Below are 13,055 nucleotides of genomic sequence, written 5' to 3' on the forward strand. Positions count from 1 at the left end.
ATTTGTCTGGTACACTTGTTTGTTAAGGCAAACAGCATTACAAGAACAATTGTTCTAAAGGAATTGTGCAAGGAATCTGCCGAAAGGAAAAAATAAAAATAAAAAATCCAAGTATTGAAAAGTCATCTTGCTGAAACAATGACCGGCAGAAGCGATGGTGTCACCGGCCTGAAATAGAGAGACAGGGAGAAGAGGAGAGAAAGAAAAACAAAGGCCATGGGATTATTCCTGAGGCAGGAAGTTTTGACTGTGCAGTTGGAGGTTCCTGATTAGGAGTGAGTGAAGCAGGGTAATGCGGGGCAGGGGGAGCAGGAGCACAGGCAGCCCAGCCCTGCAGCTGGAAAGCAAGAGTTCATGTCAGACAGCTCTGTCTCTCACGGATAAACACACCCCTGGCTGCCCTGCTCCTGCTCATCCCACAGCCCAGAGCCGCTGCTCAAAGTAGCGCTGCCAACACGTGTAACTGCCTGACACTCGCAGTCGCAGCGCTTCTGTCTGACAAAGTTTCTGGCTTCCCTGTATGGTTGCATGTCTCTACCTGTATTTGTTCTAGTCTGCCCTGGATGCTGCGCTTTATCTACCTCTGGAGGATTTACCAACTTTGCCCACCGCGCTTTATAAATCTCAGCTCTCTCTGAACTTGGTGAATGAGAAGCGATCGGTGGAGCCGAAGTTCTGCGACCTGTTGCTGCTGCTGCTGCGCACCGTGTTGGGATTAGGGGGTGCTCTTGTAAATGTCCTGCTGGGATTGACAGCAGATTACAAAGCCATTGGGATGCCTGCGATTTACTCTACAGCCCTGACCAGGTAACTGTATCTGATCTCACTGTGCTGTCATAATGCTAATTAAATGTGGCCGGTAATTGCCTTTAGGGTGAAGACAAACAATGCAAATTATTTAGTGATAATTGTCTCTACGTGTGTTTTAGCAGAGGCTGTTTTCAGTATTGTCTATGGCAGGGTGTTTTGTGGCCTTTAGTAGCCGTGACAAGTAGGTGCTACTAAGTAGCGCAGTGTGTTTTCACCCTAAAGTGAATGGCCTGTACATGGTAAGATCTGCTTCCTCAAGCGAGCAGATGTACTCCTGATATCCAAACCTAGGGGTTGGTGATATCGGGCTAATTCAGTCATTTGGCCCTCAAAGTAAAACAGTACCTTTAGGCACTGCTGGTTCTGGGACTGAACAAGCTAATGCGGTCCCCGATCTAATAAAAAAATCAAGTCCCATCATTTGAGCTCATACACGGGCAGATAAGATGCCAAATTGGTCCAAAGGAGCGATATCTGCAGCTAGAATCGCCCGTGTATGGCCACCTTCAGGGTGAAGACACACAAAGCTAGTTAGTAGCAGCTACTTGTCACGGCTTCTAAATACCAGAATATAGCCTGCCATAGACAATACTGAGAATTGCCTCTGCTAAAACACTCGTAGAGACAAATAGCAATAAATGATCAGCATTGTCTATTTTTGTAGCAGTGACAAGTAGCTGCTGCTAGTAGCTCCGTGTGTCTTCACCCTTACAGTGAATTGGCAATATCCATTCCTGATCCCTGTGTATGTTCTCTACTATCAAACACGTGTTCGCATTTATTACTATAGCCCAGCAGCTAGAGCTCTAAAGGGCATCTAAAGCCAAAAATACAAATGTGCCTAATAAAAGAAAGAAGAATTCTAGGCAACTTTCCAGTATACAACTATTAAAAATGTTCAGTGGGTTTATAGTTATTTGTAAATGTAATTACTATTGAAAGCAGGCCTTGTTTGCCCCTTGCTATTTTCTGCCCCTGTGGTTTCTGACTTATGAGACAATGTAGCATGAGCCAGCATATTGTGGCTGTAGGAAAGCTGAATATTGCTACATGGTCTCACAGTCAGACCTCGGAGTGCAGAAAAAGGACAGTCAGACACTGCTTTCAGGTGCAATAAACAAATAAATATAAAACCACTAAACATTTTTATTTTATATGGGAGCATTTTTTATAATTGTAATTTCTTTCACTAGAAAAAAATATTGTTTTGGCTTATATTTCCTCCAATTCACACTTAATATCACAATGCTATGGATATGGTGGAGTTCTTGGAGCAGAAGGGTACATGATGGGCCTGGGCCTTTATATAAATGGAGCTCTGTACTGATAATTCAACTTGAAAGAAAACTTGAACAATAAAAAACAACTTATTTGTACTGCACATATAACCTCTTGAAAATATGAAAAAAAACAGATATGGCATTTCCGTTAGTTGTTGGGGGAGAGGGTCAGAAAAGCTTCTATGGGGCACCTTTATTTTTATGCTACGCTGCAGCTCTCCTGCAGTTATTGGACTACAACTCCCTGTACTCCTTGATAGCCATGGGATGCAGGGTGGACATAGAATTACTATCTGTATCTTATCTTATTATAATGACTATCCTACAGTTATTGACATCCTGCTCTGGACACTACCCCATAGTTACTGTTACACATGCTATAGTCATGGACAAATGACATTTATATACCCACTATCCCACAAATAACATCTTGCCTTACTATACTCACAGTTACTGATATAATTTTCCTTTGCCTTGCATCACCCCATTAAAATTGAGGCCCAGGCTTTGGTTTTCCCCTTTAAAAGTCAGCCTCAAAGCTTACACACATTTATATAAGGAATAATATACCCCCATTGTATCTGTTTCCCCGTACAGTACATACTTCCTAGCTGACAGTTAATGATGCATGACTTACTGTAATGTTAGTCTTTTACAAGTAAATGTGCAAAAGATGGCCTGACTGCTGGCCCCCACCCTTATGGCTGAGCCTGATAATTGTGCTTAGTAAATGAAGGTGAATGTGTATTCTTTATCCTTAATATGGAACTGGATTTGGGCTAATTCATCATATCCAGTGGAAGGGAGAATGAATGGTGAGCCAGGCTACCCCTGCCACCCAGCACGTGTTATCAGCCCTTAGCCAGAAGGTCAGTACCAAAAGAAGAAACATAAACAGTGTAAGTCAGACATAAACAGGCCTGAAACCAGGCGCAGCAGTACCCAGCATGGGAATCATTAACTTCTATTCCCACTGTTTTGTCTTGATGTGGACAGTCAGTTTTCTGATCAGCATTGTCTATTTCTGTAGTTGTGACAAGTAGCTGCAGAGGCAATTCTCACGTCCCAGAAATGCACTGTAGGTCCCTCAATGATATCTGATACACAACACATGCATACAGATTTTATTGTTAACCAACTGCAATTTTTCTATGGTATGAAAATTATCAGGACAAAAAATAGTACAGTATGTAGTTTGATACAATTGTAGCGGTGTGTGTATGGCCAGTTTAAATCAACACAGGTTATACTAAGCAGATCTGTGCAACACATCTGTCAGGCCTCCTAGATTTATCTGTAGCAACCTGTATATAGATCTGTGGTGGGGGGGAAGTGCAAGGGGTGGGGTCAGGTTGAAATTGGGCATGGTTGTGCAGGTGATAGGTGTGTCCAGAAATCCTCTGGATTTAGTTCTAGGGAGGCTGACATCTCTGGCTATTAGGTCAACTGTAATTGTCAATGCAGCTCCAGATACATATTAGTGTGAATTATTTGTCATGGCTACAGAAATAGACAATGCTGATTATTTACTGATAATTGTCTCTACATGTGTTTAACCAAAGGCAATTCTCAGTATTGTCTATGGCAGTGTATTTTTTGGCATTTAGTAGCCATGGCAAGCGGCTGCTACTAAATAGCTCTGTGTGTCTTTACCCTTAGAGAGGATCTGTTTCCTTCTGTCTGACTAAAAACCGCAGGCTAAGAAAAGTGAATTAAACGCTCTGTGTGACCAGAACCTTATCCGACTGCTACTATAGGCACCATCTCTCCCTACTATACCTGCTACTCCACAGCCACAGTCCCTTCCCAGAGGCTATTATCCCACTGCTACTATAGGCACCATCTCTCCCTACTATACCTGCTATCCCACAGCCACAGTCCCTTCCCAAAGGCTATTATCCCCCCACTGCTACTATAGGCACCATCTTTCCCTACTATACCTGCTATCCCACAGCCAGAGTCCCTTCCCAGAAGCTATTATCCCACTGCAACTATAGGCACCATCTCTCCCTACTATACCTGCTATCCCACAGCCACAGTCCCTTCCCAGAGGCTATTATCCCACTGCTACTATAGGCACCATCTCTCCCTACTATACCTGCTATCCCACAGCCACAGTCCCTTCCCAAAGGCTATTATCCCCCCACTGCTACTATAGGCACCATCTCTCCCTACTATACCTGCTATCCCACAGCCACAGTCCCTTCCCAAAGGCTATTATCCCCCCACTGCTACTATAGGCACCATCTCTCCCTACTATACCTGCTATCCCACAGCCACAGTCCCTTCCTAAAGGCTATTATCCCCCCACTGCTACTATAGGCACCATCTCTCCCTACTATACCTGCTATCCCACAGCCACAGTCCCTTCCCAGAGGTTATTATCCCCCCACTGCTACTATAGGCACCATCTCTCCCTACTATACCTGCTATCCCACAGCCACAGTCCCTTCCCAGAGGCTATTATCCCCCCACTGCTACTATAGGCACCATCTCTCCCTACTATACCTGCTATCCCACAGCCACAGTCCCTTCCCAGATGCTATTATCCCACTGCAACTATAGGCACCATCTCTCCCTACTATACCTGCTATCCCACAGCCACAGTCCCTTCCCAGATGCTATTATCCCACTGCTACTATAGGCACCATCACTCCCAACTATACCTGCTATCCCACAGCCACAGTCCCTTCCCAGAGGCTATTATCCCACTGCTACTATAGGCACCGTCTCTCCCTACTATACCTGCTATCCCATAGTCACAGTCCCTTCCCAGAGGCTATTATCCCCACTGTTACTATAGGCACCATCTCTCCCTACTATACCTGCTATGCCATAGTCACAGTCCCTTCCCAGAGGCTATTATCCCCCCACTGCTACTATAGGCACCATCTCTCCCTACTATACCTGCTATCCCATAGTCACAGTCCCTTCCCAGAGGCTATTATCCCCCCACTGCTACTATAGGCACCATCTCTCCTTACTATACCTGCTATCCCACAGCCACAGTCCCTTCCCAGAGGCTATTATCCCCACTGCTACTATAGGCACCATCTCTCCCTACTATACCTGCTATCCCACAGCCACAGTCCCTTCCCAGAGGCTATTATCCCCACTGCTACTATAGGCACCATCTCTCCCTACTATACCTGCTATCCCACAGCCACAGTCCCTTCCCAGATGCTATTATCCCACTGCAACTATAGGCACCATCACTCCCAACTATACCTGCTATCCCACAGCCACAGTCCCTTCCCAGAGGCTATTATCCCACTGCTACTATAGGCACCGTCTCTCCCTACTATACCTGCTATCCCATTGTCACAGTCCCTTCCCAGAGGCTATTATCCCCACTGTTACTATAGGCACCATCTCTCCCTACTATACCTGCTATGCCATAGTCACAGTCCCTTCCCAGAGGCTATTATCCCCCCACTGCTACTATAGGCACCATCTCTCCCTACTATACCTGCTATCCCATAGTCACAGTCCCTTCCCAGAGGCTATTATCCCCCCACTGCTACTATAGGCACCATCTCTCCTTACTATACCTGCTATCCCACAGCCACAGTCCCTTCCCAGAGGCTATTATCCCCACTGCTACTATAGGCACCATCTCTCCCTACTATACCTGCTATCCCACAGCCACAGTCCCTTCCCAGAGGCTATTATCCCCACTGCTACTATAGGCACCATCTCTCCCTACTATACCTGCTATCCCATAGTCACAGTCCCTTCCCAGAGGCTACTATCCCCACTGCTACTATAGGCACCATCTCTCCCTACTATACCTGCTATCCCACAGCCACAGTCCCTTCCCAGAGGCTATTATCCCACTGCTACTATAGGCACCGTCTCTCCCTACTATACCTGCTATCCCATAGTCACAGTCCCTTCCCAGAGGCTATTATCCCCACTGCTACTATAGGCACCATCTCTCCCTACTATACCTGCTATCCCACAGCCACAGTCCCTTCCCAGAGGCTATTATCCCACTGCTACTATAGGCACCGTCTCTCCCTACTATACCTGCTATCCCATAGTCACAGTCCCTTCCCAGAGGCTATTATCCCCACTGTTACTATAGGCACCATCTCTCCCTACTATACCTGCTATGCCATAGTCACAGTCCCTTCCCAGAGGCTATTATCCCCCCACTGCTACTATAGGCACAATCTCTCCCTACTATACCTGCTATCCCATAGTCACAGTCCCTTCCCAGAGGCTATTATCCCCCCACTGCTACTATAGGCACCATCTCTCCTTACTATACCTGCTATCCCACAGCCACAGTCCCTTCCCAGATGCTATTATCCCACTGCTACTATAGGCACCATCTCTCCCTACTGTACCTGCTATCCCACAGCCACAGTCCCTTCCCAGATGCTATTATCCCACTGCAACTATAGGCACCATCTCTCCCTACTATACCTGCTATCCCACAGCCACAGTCCCTTCCCAGATGCTATTATCCCACTGCAACTATAGGCACCATCTCTCCCTACTATACCTGCTATCCCACAGCCACAGTCCCTTCCCAGATGCTATTATCCCACTGCAACTATAGGCACCATCTCTCCCTACTATACCTGCTATCCCACAGCCACAGTCCCTTCCCAGAGGCTATTATCCCACTGCTACTATAGGCACCATCTCTCCCTACTATACCTGCTATCCCATAGTCACAGTCCCTTCCCAGAGGCTATTATCCCCCCACTGCTACTATAGGCACCATCTCTCCCTACTATACCTGCTATCCCATAGTCACAGTCCCTTCCCAGAGGCTATTATCCCCCCACTGCTACTATAGGCACCATCTCTCCCTACTATACCTGCTATCCCACAGCCACAGTCCCTTCCCAGAGGCTATTATCCCCACTGCTACTATAGGCACCATCTCTCCCTACTATACCTGCTATCCCATAGTCACAGTCCCTTCCCAGAGGCTACTATCCCCACTGCTACTATAGGCACCATCTCTCCCTACTATACCTGCTATCCCACAGCCACAGTCCCTTCCCAGAGGCTATTATCCCACTGCTACTATAGGCACCGTCTCTCCCTACTATACCTGCTATCCCATAGTCACAGTCCCTTCCCAGAGGCTATTATCCCCACTGCTACTATAGGCACCATGTCTCCCTACTATACCTGCTATCCCACAGCCACAGTCCCTTCCCAGAGGCTATTATCCCCCCACTGCTACTATAGGCACCATCTATCCCTACTATACCTGCTATCCCACAGCCACAGTCCCTTCCCAGAGGCTATTATCCCACTGCTACTATAGGCACCATCTCTCCCTACTATACCTGCTATCCCACAGCCACAGTCCCTTCCCAGAGGCTATTATCCCCACTGCTACTATAGGCACCATCTCTCCCTACTATACCTGCTATCCCTTAGTCACAGTCCCTTCCCAGAGGCTATTATCCCCCCACTGCTACTATAGACACCATCTCTCCCTACTATACCTGCTATCCCACAGCCATAGTCTCTTCCCAGAAGCTATTATCCCCAGTGGAATCCTGGATACTCCTAGAACTCTTGAATAATTTTAATGCTGCATAATGTAGTTATATGTTTGTATCTTTTTTCCACTTATGTATCCTTTAATTACCAAGTAGACCAATATTTGCATTGGACTTGTTATGCTATTAGAATTAAACTCTTACTGTCTAAAACAGGTTATCAAAACAAAGGGCTGTGCTGCCAGAGGATGGACTCCTACTGAACCAAGTCCATCTGTTATTTAAAGAACTGCTTATTGTTATAAATTGGATACCAGCGTTTAAAGACTTAAGAGGTGGAAGCCAATTATAGGATACAACTGTAGCACGCAGCCTCGCTGGGAAAGACCATGACTAAATCTTCCAGTTCACTCACTTTTCCTGATCTGCCAAAGATATTGTGGATATTGTGATGACCAGTGCTCTGATCAGCTGTACAGGTGTTATTGGGGCCTCAAGGGTACATCAAGGGTAAACATAGAAAATAGAGTTAGTAACCCCATTAATTTCTTACATTCCCAACCAGCTAACGACTATTGGCAGATGCTGCTAGTTGTAGTCCTGTGATAGCTGGGCAGCCCTATATTTAAATAGCAGGACCCCACACAAGCTGTATTGTACCCCACCCACACTAAGATTAGCCCTGGGCCTAGGAAGAACTGACCACCGTAACTTGCCAGCCTCTTGGGAAGCCACTAGAATGTTTTCACATGACCTTGGCAGGAAAATTATATGTTTCCCTTCTATCTGCCCCTGCAATCAAAAACGAAAACATAGGATAAAGAGGGTGAAGATATAAAATGGCTAAAAGCAGTTGCACTTTTCACTTTTTATATTAATGCTATTTCTGTTTCTAGTAAGTGTACAACCATCCATTATAGTCTATGGAAGACAGAGTAAGCAATGGAATCCCTGGACTGCATGTCCTTGGCCTATTTGCAACCTGAGCCCCTCAGAGAGCACTGTGAAGCCTGGTCCAATCAGAGCTACCATTAGGGGGGCTGTGTGGCTGCGCATTGTAGTTTATGAATACTTGCTATGCCAGTTCCATTACTAGCTGATTTGGCTGGGGCCAATCAGTACCCTTGGTTTAATGGATCATTTCCAAAATAATTTCAATATACGTTATCTGGAGTCTGCTCAGAAATACTAATTAAACTATAAATTCATTGAATGTGACTGTGCATTTTCCTGTGGCCAATGTCACACAGAATTTATACTCTTTTTTCCTAGAATAGTCAGGGCTACAAAACGCATTGAGCTACTTTGCCATGTGAACAATAGTGTTAAAGGGGCAGGATACCTCTTGTTCAGTATGAGTACAATGAATAGGGATTGTGTTGGACCTACTTCTTGCCTGTTATTTCAATGGAGAAGAAAAGTATAAATCACTTGGGGGCCTCCTCCAGGGATGGTACTTCGTACTTTTCTTCTCTTTTAAATCATGAAAAAATCTATGGTTTTTTGAGTAAACAGATCAAACATGGGAACTGAAACTTCTCCATGTTTGGTCCTCGCGAGGTAGATAATTATATTACCAGTAAACAATGTCCTCCCTCACAGTTTTGTTAGCAGGAAACCTTTATGCTGGGGGATTATATGAAGCCAGGGCCTTATTCTCATAAGAAAGGCTTATCGAGGTATTTTATCTCAGCTTTTTCAGTAAGCCATTTATTACATAATATGTATGCAAAGGAAAGGACCATCTGTAAAATGAGTGAGGTAATGCGTGAGGTAATCCTCCAAACACATTAACCAACCTGTAACAAGTTTTATGAATGGTTTGCATGCAGTAAGGCTGAACAAACATATGAGAAATTCCACTGTACACAGCAAAGTTTCACAGGGTTCCTTCTGCCAGAATTCTAGTTTACAGTGCTAGAAGTTAAAAAAAAACCTCAAGGCACATATAGCTTACTGAATTGCAAAGTTCCCATCCTAAGGGAGTATTATCTTGTCTATCACAAGACAGAGATTATACATAGTGCTGTGCCCCAGTTGGGCCGATCCGATAACTTTTTTGGGTTAATACCTCATTCACTTATAGGTTTGGATTGGCTTGCTTTGGTTGTATATCCATGGCAGATTTGCCTCATCCATCATGGGCCATAAGAGATGGGCTCTGGGCTCCATATCTGCTCAACTTTCCCCTGAACAGGGAAACTCAATGTAACCCCTGTTATGCAGTTATTTATGGGATAATTGGAATAATGGAATAATTCTGTTTTAAAAATTAGGCCAGGAAGTAGGTTATGGTGAATTGGGGTATTAATGAGTGGGTCTCAGCTTGTTCTGGGCCAGTGATCCCCAACCAGTGGCTTGTGAGCCACTTGTGAGCTACTTGTGAGCTTTGATGTTGCTCTCAGTAGGTGCCAATTTTTGAATTTCTGACTTGGAAGCAAGTTTTGGAAGCACAAAGACAGGTTTACTCCAAGAAGAGCCTCCTGCAGGCCAGCAGTCCACATGGGGCTACCAAATAGCCAATCACAGCCCTTATATTTCTTGCTTGTGTGGCTCACAAGTAAAAAGGTTGGGATCCCTGCTAAATGGCCTAGGTCTGGCTTTGTGAGATAATAAAGTTATATTCAAGGATTAAGTTGTTTCACATTCTTTAGTTGTCCTAGGAGGGTAAGTGGACTTCAGCTGACTATTTTACATTTCAGCACCAGTTTCTGTATGGATACACACATTTACTAAACAATTTGGAGATATATTTATATTTTTTCTAAATTATAGAACCTTTCGGAATGTATGCAAAAATTTCGTTAAAATTCCACAAGTTTTTCGAGTTTTTGGTAAACTTCCACGGAAAAAAACGTATTTTGCACAAAGAATACGAACATTTCGGAATTCGTTACCCATGATTACAATTTCATCTGGACTATTTTTTTGCCAGGTTTTATCTGTCAAATGCCATTGAGTCCTATGGAAGGCTTTCAAAGCCAGACATAAAAGGCTTCAAAGCCTTGTGGCATTTACGAACTTTTCGGGCCAAAGATTTCATGACTTTCGAAACGCAATTGCAATATATTCGTACAAATGATAAAAGCATTGTCGAGACATTTTAGAACTATCGAAATTATCGTGGTTACATGGAATTTATAACATATCGGGTTTCAAGGCCAGAAAAAAACGCATCTTAGTAAATCAGATGTATCAATTCACAAAGCTATGACAAGTCATGAAAGATATTGCTGATCCAGGTATGATGGTGGTGATTTACACAGTGAGCCACAAGACATCTCACTAATGGAAGAGTAGACAAGATGGAGCCATACTATGAGGGATTTCCTTCCAATACAAGGGTTATTCCTTGTCAGCTGAAGGACTGTAGCTAAAAATTGAGAAGGCAGACTCTCTCTACATCTCCATCCAACTTTTTTCATGCTTGTGTGGCTCATCAACACTTTTTGTGAGTAACAAAGGTTGGGGATCCATTCTCTGGGCGGACCAGGGGTATGGTCAAGTGCATTATAATTGTTGGTATATATACTGTATCAGTAAGGGTAACTGTAATCTTAAGGTAATTTGGGTACTTCTCCAGAACATAGTTCTACACTTTTTGGCTTATCACTGGCTTTTACGATGTGCTTGAAAATCTGAACTTCCAGGCACAAAATGACAGATCAGGAATCTGACAACCATTGCAAATACAATTTTCCGCCAAAGATTTGTAGCTTACATTTATGTACGGATGAAGACGTCTGTCAATTTCTATTCCTCCTGCAGCTCTGTTTTTATGGAATGTATAGTTTTATGGCTTTCTTTTATAGCTAGGGGCGCTGGGGTTTGTAACATGTGCCTGGTGCGTTTAGAATTTAGCCTCAGAAAGGCAGATATGATAAACGTTACAGCTGTTTCTACTATGGGATCTGTGTTCCACAGACATATATAAACCTAGACATTGATCTGAGGTAGCATATATTGATATTTACTGCTTCTTGTGTATTGCAGTAGGGTGTTGATGCTAGACACATAGGCCTAATTGTTCAAATTGCACTTTTATGCCATTATTTGGGTTGATATTTTTGATTTTGCCAATTGGTTGCCCTTTGTGCTATACAGTATTGCTTCTTTGTTATGCAGCTCCCTACTATTCTGCTACTGTGTGTATTTCTTTGTGTCTTGCTGTGCTATTCACCTTTGCACCTTTATCTGCTTTGTGTGCCAGTTTTATCCTTTTGTATTGTCTGCCCAAGCATCTCTGTGTATATCTGTTTCACACATTTTTGTTTGCTTCTGTTGCTATGTGTGTGTCTGTGTGCCTGTGTGTGTGCCCGTGGGTGTATATTTCTTTTTGGCACGTCTGTGCCATGAGCCTCTGTGCCCTTGTGCTGCTAGGAGTTTGCATGTGGGAGAGAATCTGACTGTTTGGCAGGGAGGGGGGCATTGATTTTGAAAATGAAGCAAATAAGTGGATGTTTGAGCCAGGGAGGTGAGACTGGAATGTGGGAGGAGGAGTGTGGCTTTTTTACCCATTAACCCATTTTGGTGGTTGCAGCATGTGGTAGGTGTTGTTTCAGCACATCGCTTCTGGAATGTGAGCACTATAAACATATTTGTATAGTCTTTATTAAAAGTGAATTTCCTATCTCCCAATCCTACTGAAATAGATGTAAAGAAAACACTTATGTGCTCGGTCTGTCACACAAGAAAAATTGCCTATTTTAGGCACCGTCACAGCCATGCTGCCGATGTCTGAAGATTCATCATTCAAGAGGGGAATCCACCTTTAAGTTTAAGCAGTTCTGTTACTTTTTTAATTGTGTAAGTTCTGACTCATGCTATTTATATATTTGACTTTTGGTTTGTCCAAATACAGCTGCTGTACCATTTTTGACAGTTAGTGTGGCACGCCTGCTGTTTTCATCCAGCAGAAAAAAACGGATGAGAGGGGTATTTTGTCCACTGCTGTTTCCTGCTGCAGTAAATGTCCCATGTAATAATGTTGGCGGTATGGGACTGTTATAAAGTTTCTAAATGTGCATTTTGGGCCGTTTGGCATGTGGCATATTTGGTATGAAAGCAATTGCTCACTCTTGCTCTTCTATAGAGTTGCATGGGTTTGGGGTTACCACCTTACCGCTGCATTAGTTGAATGTATGGGTACAGGGACAGTGGTGCAACTATGGGGGGCTGGACCACGGGGTTCCTCTATAGTTGTAGAAATCTCCACTCTTACCTGAGAGCGAGAGTTTTACAACAATAGAAGAAGCAGACTTCGCGGTTCATGAGCAGGGGACCCAGTGCTGCATATGTGCCACTGTTTGAGGCAACAACATTATCTGAGCCTGAGTGTCATACCCTAAGGCTTATTAGATATCAATCTTTTATACTAGGGTGCCACATCACCCCGTTTGAAGTATAAGGGCAATGACACATGGAGTCACGTGTCTTTACGTGTGTTTTAGCAGAGGCAATTTTCAGTACTGTTTATAGCAGAATATTTTCTGCC

The 13,055-nt window shown here is 44.1% G+C and overlaps 1 protein-coding gene across 1 annotated transcript in view; it reads left to right on the forward strand.

Annotated features, from left to right (window-relative positions):
* The first annotated feature begins 257 nt into the window (after positions 1 to 257).
* The window catches only part of arhgef9 (Cdc42 guanine nucleotide exchange factor 9), a 216,215-nt gene continuing 203,417 nt past the window's right edge, over positions 258 to 13,055 (forward strand). The window contains exon 1 of the mRNA XM_012965915.2: positions 258 to 807. The gene's annotated coding sequence lies outside the window, so the exon portion shown is untranslated. The remainder of the gene's footprint in view (positions 808 to 13,055) is intronic.

Source organism: Xenopus tropicalis, chromosome 8, assembly GCF_000004195.4.
Source record: "Xenopus tropicalis strain Nigerian chromosome 8, UCB_Xtro_10.0, whole genome shotgun sequence".
Lineage (NCBI taxonomy): Eukaryota > Metazoa > Chordata > Amphibia > Anura > Pipidae > Xenopus > Xenopus tropicalis.